Here is a 9300-nt window from a genome sequence, read left to right as displayed (position 1 = left end):
ATGTGGAAAATAGGGGTTTTTTTAAAGTTATCTGAAATGTGCACACTCCCCCAAAATTTTGATATTTTGCAGAGTGACTAACATGTTGTACTGTTCTTAACAGAAAATTTTAAGCTGCTGTGAGAATATAAATATGCTAAGGAGAAAGTAGCACATGTACTGCACCTTAGCAAAGGATATATGTCGGTATTGAATTTAAAAACTGCCTCCTCTGCAATGTCTGAGATAAGATGTCCAATTCCAGTATCCATTGGCATGTGCTTTCACCTGTGGGAACTTAAGAGAAATGCCTTATATTATGGTCATATATTACACAGTCCCACTGTCAGTTATTGAGCAGTTTAAGATTCCCTCTAAAGTGTGCCTTCTAACTTATATGTGCCCTAACAGGAACAAACACCAAAACCTGAAATCCCTGGAAAGCCTGGTTAGGGAGCTTTTTGAAATGTTCCTTTTGCTGCCAGCTTAAACAATTGTTTGTTAGTTCCCTCTTTTATTTTGTTCTGAGCGGGGATAAATTACTGTTTCCTATTCTTCCCCTGTCTCTATTTTTTGATTAAATTAAGTTGCATTAACAAACCACGATCCTAGAATAAATGGGTTTGCATGTGTGTTTGTGTTGGGTTTTTTTCTCTTGTCTTTAAGAGAGAGACAGCAGTGAAAAGTGGTCATTCCTGCTCTGGCCTATTTTGGCCTCTGTGAAAATGGTCTTTTCCTTATTTCCAGCCTTTTCTTACGTGACTTGGTGAATTTTTCAGCCCTTCACTAATGCAGGAGCCACACAGAGGAGGAGACAAACACATCTGAGTGGTGCAAGTCAGTTTAAGCCAGTCAGAAAGAGGGGACTGAGGGGGCCTTCTTTAGTTTTTCCTGGTTCTTAGTTGCCAAATAACTTCTGTGGGGCTTTTTTCCCCATCATTGCCAGATTTTGCGTGTGTGTGTGTGTGCATGTCATGCATGTACAGAAGGTCATAAAGGGCTGAAAAAGATGATTTAGGACCCCCTCTATGGAGGTCCAGGAGGAATCGGACCAGCTTCCTTCACGAAAGGGAAGATTCCATGGAGCAAATGCACTCCATACAGAGTAGCCTGCTGCTGACAGGGTTTTATTTATTTTGTATCAGCTGTTGGACTTGGGGGCAGGACAACAGTCCTTTGGGCAGGTCAGTACAATGTTTTTGTGTAAGGCATTGGATTAATCCTGAGCTTTGCTCTTGGACACTGCCTGTCCTGTCCCCAGAGCCTGGACAGTGAGCTGTTAAAAGAACACTGATCCCCACGTGCCCTTCTCTCACCTCCACCAAGTGCTCTTATCACAGGTGCTTCAGATGCAATGCCAGAAACTTGCCCTGGGACCTATTGCTGTTATTTGTTGTCAGAAGTAGGGGAGGAGTGTGTAGGCCTGGCCTAATGAGCTGCAATAGGATAAATATTATAGGGGCAACAAAAACGATTAAGGGACTGGAACATCTCTCCTGTGAGGAAAGGCTGAGGGAGCTGGCCCTGTTCAGCTTCGAGGGGAGAGGAGTGAGAGAAGATCTCCTTAATGTGTCTAAATATCTAAAGGGGAGGTGCCAAGAGGATGGAGCCAGGCTGTTCTTGGTGGTGCCAAGCAATAAGATGAGAGGGAACGGGCAGAAACCAATGCCCAGGACGTTCCACCCGAGCACGGGGAAGAACTTTGTTCCTGTGCAATGACTGAGCACTGGAATAGGTTGCCCAGAGGGGGTGTGGGGTCTCCCTTGCTGGGGATATCCCAGAACTGCCTGGATGCAGTTCTGTGCGGGGTGCAGGGAGGTTGGACCAGATGATGCGTTGCATCGGTCCCTTCAGTCTTGCTGATCCCGTGAAATACCGGGTAGTCTCTCATTGTGCTGCGGAGGTTTAGCAGCGAGAGAAGACGTGAGGAGTAAAACTGATGTATTATAAGAAATAAAAGGACGCGGTGGGAAGATAAAAGGTGACCGTCACCGACCGCAGCGAGCAGGGTTCGAACCTGCGCGGGGAGACCCCATTGGATTTCAAGTCCAACGCCTTAACCACTCGGCCATCGCTGCTGCTGGCGACAATGGGGCCCGGCTGCCTCCTTATAGGGCGTTCCGCCTCGGGAGGCCACGCCCCCCGCCCTGCGGAGCCAATGGGCGGTGCGGGCCCCGCCCCCCCGTCTGAGGGGAGCCGCCGCCATGGCGGACCCGCGGCGCCGGGACCGCGCAGGGAACGGGAACAGCTCCGTGCGCTTTGGAGCGTTCCAGCCTGGAACGCAAAGGCTGTGTCTGCTCCTGCGAGTTAAATGTGCGCACCCGAACGTGGTAGAGAGAGGGCAGCCAGGAACTGTGACAAAATACAGTAACGATTAGGCATTGCGTCAGCTCCCGCAGTGATGTTAATTTTTTCTCGTTTTTGCTGTTTCTTTCAGTTATTACAAAATGTCTCTATCATATGGGTTTTATATGTAATTTAATTAACTAGATATATTTTTTTTTACCCTAGCAACAGTTAATTGTGCCAGCGGTAGTACAATGGAAATCTAACTTGACTTCGTACCTGTGCTGCAGTGGGTAAAAATAATAATTTTACCTCATTTTCTCTCCTAAATGAGCTCTTGTTAATACCTTTTTTTTTTTTTTTTATGAGTAGCTGGAGTGATATTGATAACTGTGCTTCCCTACTTCTGTTTTGGTTTTTTTGTATGAATTATTGATCAAGAAGCACTCATGATAAATCTTTGCCTTAGTACCAAAAATATTGCTGAATTAGTAAAGATCTTAAAATAGGCTCATGAAAACAGTCTTTTAGGACTTTTCTCTGGAAACTTGACCTGGGTAATGTAGAGAACAGACAGAAAGCACAAAATGTATCTGAAGTTTAAAGGAATTTAAAAGAGTGAAAAAAAGCAGTGCCTTCAGTACAGTGTATTATAGCTGATGGGAACTTCTTAAAGAAGTGGAGACTGTCAGATCATGTTTGCTATTGGGAAAACAAGTATTTGTCATGTCTCAGTGCCAGAAAAGACTTGTTGGAGCTTCCAGTACAAAGCTGCTGCTGCTTTTATTTAATTTTTTTTTTTGTTATTTACTTGAGGACAAAGAGCAGAATTGTTTCCTTCTACACTGATGGATATGCTGCAAGATTAATTTTCTTTACAGAATACAGACTTTTGAAATCTGTGTACAGGTAATTTTTCTAGGAAGATCTTAAGCAATGCAAGAGCACTTTCACTATTCAAAGCAAAAGGAAACCAAATTATAAAACCACACCAAAGTTCAATTTTGGTAAGACCTCTTCCAGTAAGGGTATTTGTTCTAACACTTCCTGAAGGGATTGAACCACAGCTCTTGTTTTTTTGAGTTGGTTCTTTTTTTTTTTTAATGAATGCCTTTTGACACTTAAAGTTGTTTAGTAACCTGGAGATCCATGCAATATTTGGAATGTTACCACCTGAGTCCTTTAAGTTATTTGCACAAAGTTATTTTACTCAGAAAAGATTAACAGAAAACTTTCAAATGCTCTACATCTTGAATTTTGCCCACTTATTAAGGACAGTTGCTAAGAGGGAAAAATTCCCCTTATCTATGTGAAACATAAAATATGCCTTTCCTGCTTTTCCAGATGCCTTGTTTTGTTATTTTCATTGAAGGAACCTGGGAAGGGAATCCATTATATTACTGGAAGTCATACATTTAAAGTGTCCTTAAAGTCTAACTCATCAAAATACTCGTTTTAGGCTACAGAACCAATTTTTGCTTTTAATTCTAGTGAAGTAGCAGTAAGTAGTACTTACGTCTCTGAGAGCTCTAGACCACGTTTTCCTTTTTACTTTTTGAAAGGAGAGTCTTTTTTAAACACTCCCTTTCTTGATTGAAATGTTAAATACATTTTTTAGTGAAGAATTTTTGATAGCTTTTTGTTGTTGTTGTTAGGACAATTCTTCTGTAAACTGAGAAAATATGGAGATTGGTACTTATCTACAGAGCGGTTTTGAGCTGCTTAGGGAAAATGTTCAAGAGAAAATGAAGAATCATTATGGGTTTTACTATTTTACTGGGTTTGAGAGCAAGCAAAATCAGTGGGAGTGGTGTCATTAACGTCTGTCCCACACAGATATTCACCTCACCAGAGGTCTCTTGCTGTTTGACTTACATTCTAACAGCTGCCTGAAACTATAATAGCACAATTCCTTTGTCTCGGGAATGAAGTTAATTAGCATCACTACTAAACTATGGGCTTGTGTCTTGGAGGTTTTTTTGGATTTGATCTCCTTGTCAAGACATGTTTTGAATCTACTGAAAATTATGTTGAAAAGACAGTTATATTCTGGAACCATGCAAAATACAGAAAAGCCAAATAAGGCACAGCCAGAATAAATGACAGTGTGGTCTCATCAACAAAGGACTTATTTACTTGAAAGCAAGAGAGAGCCAGGGCTGCCTGTCTGTGCCCCCGGGGGGAAACCACTGGGGACAGCACGACAGGTCACCCCTGTGCTCCCTCACACACGCTGCTTCCTCACTGCAATGTCTGACTTCTGTGGTTTCAATTTAGGAGCCTTTGTTTCATAGCAGAACTAAGAAGAAACCTGTTTTTTTTTTTTCTCTTTATATGGTAGTTACCTTTATTTTGCATTTACATTAGTCTAGGACTCAGGATAAGCATGCAATTTCAGTAAAATAATAAATAGTGAGAGTTGACTGTGTAGAAGGCACGCAGGGTGTTATGTTTAACCAGCTACATGCAACCGAATGCTGAAAAAAAATTGGTGTCTCTCTCTCTTTGGAAAAAGTTGTTGCTTGAGCAACTCTGGAGTGACCTCCAGTGTTCTTTGTGCAGGCTGCAAGTAAAGAGCTCACAGTACGTCCTGCAGGTACCTCGTGCAAAAGGTACTGAGTACTTTGATACGACAATTTTTGAAGATGAGCGGTGATCCAAAAGGGCTTGCAGCCTTCAGCCCTGGATACTGAGCTAGGGAAACTCAACAGTATCTAAAAAAGACACTAAAACCGAGACATACAAGCTTAAAGTAAAATGCTGAGGTTTCTGAACCGGAATAATGTCTGTTGCCAAGTGCTGGAGAGCCTCTGCACCTACAAGCGTTTAATTAATAAAGCATACTATCTGCTGTACATAATCCTGTTTTTGAAGACCTTAAACTCCGAGATACTTGGCTGCCTTTAAGAGCCTGAGGCAGCTTGGGTAGGATAGAGCTTCCCAATCTGCGTGGGTCCTTTTCCAGACATCAAAGAGGAAGATCCTTGTTCCCAGTGGGCACATCAGTGTACCTATTTCAGAATGGTGTGGGAAATTCTCCAGGAGTACTGTCCTGTAGCCATTAAGCAGCCCTGAAGATAATTAGATATTAGGCTAAAAGCCTAACTAAAGCATTTGGCATGCCATAGGCTAAAGTTAATCATGTGTATGCATAAACATTGCTAATTTGTATGCAGTGATACTGTCAGAGGATTGGTTAATTATCAGAATTCGTGCATATGACATTGGTTTATGAATGTATTGTTCCAGAATTTTTGAATTTTTGAACCTATGGCACCTGTTTTTAAATGGAAATATAAATTACAGCTGACAGCCTTCATGAAGGACTGTGGGATTTAGAAAGTTTTCATAAAATTATAATACACTTGCTTTGGAAATGCAAACTAAATTAAAGCCATCAATGCTTAGAATTTTGCTTCATGGCAGTAAGAAATGTGAAGTAAACACTAAAAAAAAAAGCTTTAGTGTATCTCATGGGCTTTTAATGAAGACTTAACTGATCCAAAATGGACACAATAAGAAATAAAATTTCTCAATGGGTAAGTGTATTTTGAAAGTGAATTTATCTCCCAAAGGGATCTTAAAAGTTTTATTTCTTAGTCCCTTAAAACTAGCAAGAGCTTAATACTGTAATAGATAACAGAGATAAAAGTCTGATTTAGGACTGTTATATAAAATAATGGTGCTGGGATAGAATTGCCTATATTTTTTTCATGTTTTTAATTTCTACAAGTAAAGAGGACAGATACTGAAAAATCTTCAGTAGGATATGGACAGAATAACCAACCAGTAGAAAAAATGCACAAATGTTTTCTTTAGAAATATGGGACTGAGCCCCAAGCACTTCAATCCTTCATTTTTCTTGTCTTTCTTGACCCCTTAAGTGCAATGTTAATTTTGTGATGCCTGTTGCATCCTTTCTCACCCATCTGGTCTGTGGCCTTTTATTTAATCATTCTCTATCAGCTTTACCAATTCAATAGTTTCAACATTTATTCCCGTTAGAAATCTATGATGCTTGCAACAGAAAAAATAGATTAGATTCTGCCCAAGCTAACAAGTAGAACAGATCTTTGTGCTTATGTGGAACTTGGAATATTCAAGAGTAAATTTTACATCTCCCTTGAAGCATGTGAATGAATTAATGACCCAAAGATGTACTGTGAGCTCTTTACTTGCAACCTGCACAAATGTAGTCTAGCACCACTAGAATTTCATTTTAATGAAATTACTGGCTCAGTGTTACAAGAGTATCAAATTATATAACTGAATGTTGTTGGTGGTGTCAATGCAGCCAAATGTTTAGTTGCATTCTTATTTTTAAATAAATAATCCTAGTAAATTTAGGCATGTACGCCCTGCTAGATTAGACCCTTTTTCCTTAATACATTTTTACCAGATTTACTGGCTTTTAAACAAAATGAATGTACCATTTTCCTTCTTGCAGCTTGTGTGTTTTATACATACATTTACTACATTTTTATGAAAACAGAAAGAAGATAAACAGATATGCTTTCAAAATACCACTATACTAAATATCATGTGAAAATGCTAATCTTTACCAAAAATGCCCTCATGGTAGGTTTATTAATTAGACTTGGCTTTCACAAGGCATCTGCAACACCATAAATAAAGAGGGACATATCATCCACCTGTGCAAAAATAAAATATGCTTCTGGCTCCCGTTCTGTATTGCTTGACTTTGGTCTCCTTTCTGAGCACAGATCCCTGTGTGGGTTTGGAGGCCCTGATTTACTTCACTTCTGTATGCTTCAAATCTTAAAATACATGACTTTCTAAAATTTATTTTTCATTTCATCACATTTTCCACTTTGAGAGATTCTTTCCCCATTGTGATAATGGGTAACACCAGCAGATGCACCTTGTGTTTAGTACCTCCAGATTACCAGAAGCTTTAGAGAGTTTAAGTGAGACAGTGGTCAGTTATGAAAAAAACCCCTTCATCAGAAAGTCTCCCTGTTGGTCAGTGGTTGGTTTAGTCACATTTGTGCCTAAATATTAAATCTAATTGTAGTATTGACAGGTTGCAATTATCCTGGGCAAAAGACCACTCTACCTTTAATTCCTGTTAAGCCTCAATGATAGATTGTAGCAATAAACCTTTTCAATTCCTTATACACTGAAAATCAAACGTGGATTTTGAATTGCAAGACCTCGAATGAAGGAAAGGTAAAATTCAGTAATAGAGAGAATAAATACAACTTTGATTGTCCTGTAGAATCAATGTACCTTGGGTCTTTCAGATAAATAACCCCCTTTTCCAAATGAAGCTTTTACATATACATTGTTATACAATATTGGAATATTTACCAATTACACACCTACTGTTAGCATTTTACTTGTGGAGAAATCTATGGTATACAATGTTAGCACTCACAGAAGTTTGATTTTTATAGGTCTATATTGTTGCTGATTTCTGTCACTGATGGGCTGCATGCAAAGAAACAGTGACAATGTGCTTTTGTTGAATTGTCTGAGAACCTTGTGATCTTCATGATTAATCTTTTTTAATCTTTGGTTATTCTCTCCTTTATAGGCTACATTTCCTACTCAAGAAAAGTATTCCTGGTGAAAATTCCAAAAGATAGTTTGAAGAAACAAACCTAGAGCAATGGAGGTCTTGAGATTTGTGTCTGTGTGTGGATCCCAAGAACTAAGGATGAGTTTAGGAACTTCAGGCACTGCTGTTTCATTTCTTACACTTACAGTGATATGAATAATTTTGCAATTTAAGCTTCTAAACTGCTAATTTCATATTGCATGCTTTCTCAGTAGTAGGAGGAATTAGTGCCTTGTCAGCAGAATGTTTTTAAAGAGTTGTCCCTTGAAATAATATTATTTACTGTTTGTATAGAATTATATCTTACAGATTCAATATAGTTCTGACAAATTTGATTAAATAATAATGTACAAATGTGAAGTGTATTAACTCTGTTCAGTGCTTCTATTAAAAGTAAATAAATCAGTAAAGCAACTGAAAATAGAAATGACTAATTACTGGATTTACTTTTGATAGCTGAAGGCAAATGGAGAGTCAGAATATTGGAATGTGCTTGTAGGTGCAGAGACCTTCAGAAGAAATGGCGAGGAGGGAGAGGTGGACACCTGCTCAAAAAAAATTTTGCTACCAGGGAGAAGCTGTAATGTGGGAAAGAATTTGTCCTCATGCAGGATGCTGTGTGTGTTCCCTTTATCTGTCTGCTGAGAGGTGACTCCCTTGCTGCAAGTGATAAAATTGTCACAGCCGTGCCTGGGGGCCCCTGCAGGGGGGGGTCAAGCAGGCCATAACCACAGGGGAGGAGTTTTATTTCTGAACTGCTTCTAGTTAGTTATTGCAGCAATATGAAATTTTGTTAAAGAATTTGATTTGAAAATTTCCTTTGGCCTAGTTTAGTCTAAATTATTTAAGAAAACATGATGACATCTCTACTGGTGGACACAGGGTTATGTCCAAGGTCCTGTGTCTGGTCTGTCCGTGCCCTGATGCCATGCTGGGGTTAGATTTAGCCACTCACCAGTTAGGAATTTTTGACTTAACTTCTGTGGGAATGAAATCCAAGTACATGAAACGCATAAACCCCTGATGTGAATCAACCAATTTCCTTACCTGGGTGATTACAGGCCAAGGCTGGGATGTACTGCAGATTGTGTTCACCCAATGCAGATATGGATACTTTGATTTGAAATTTTATTTATTTTTTATGGTTACCTTACTTGATTTATTAAATTTTCAACATGTTTTCCAGAAGTGTTGGGTCTGACTAGGTCTAGCTCTCACTCAAAGCTATGAAATCCTATCCAGAGTGTTAGGGCAGAACACATAAAAGCAGAACCTTGTCTTGGGGAACCAAAGGGGAGAAAAAAAGTCACAGGAGTTAGCAAAAGAGGCTGGAAAACCTACTACCTGGAAAAAAAATGCATTTGTTGGAAGGAAGGATAAGTGAACACGGACATGAAATGATTTTAAACGAATCCCAACAAATAGGCTCAGTGCTTATGGACTACCTGTCGCGG

At 39.5% G+C, this 9300-nt stretch overlaps 1 non-coding gene across 1 annotated transcript; it reads right to left on the bottom strand.

Annotated features, from left to right (window-relative positions):
* Positions 1–1975: 1975 nt before the first annotated feature.
* On the bottom strand, positions 1976–2057 carry TRNAS-UGA. The gene has a single exon. It is a non-coding gene; the product is annotated as a tRNA-Ser (tRNA).
* Between the last annotated feature and the right edge of the window lie 7243 nt (positions 2058–9300).

Source organism: Corapipo altera, unplaced genomic scaffold (assembly GCF_003945725.1).
Source record: "Corapipo altera isolate COAL_440 unplaced genomic scaffold, ASM394572v1 133, whole genome shotgun sequence".
NCBI classification, from domain to species: Eukaryota; Metazoa; Chordata; class Aves; order Passeriformes; family Pipridae; genus Corapipo; species Corapipo altera.
The sequence above is the reverse complement of the archived record's forward strand: the minus strand, read 5'-3'. Positions and strand labels throughout refer to the sequence as shown.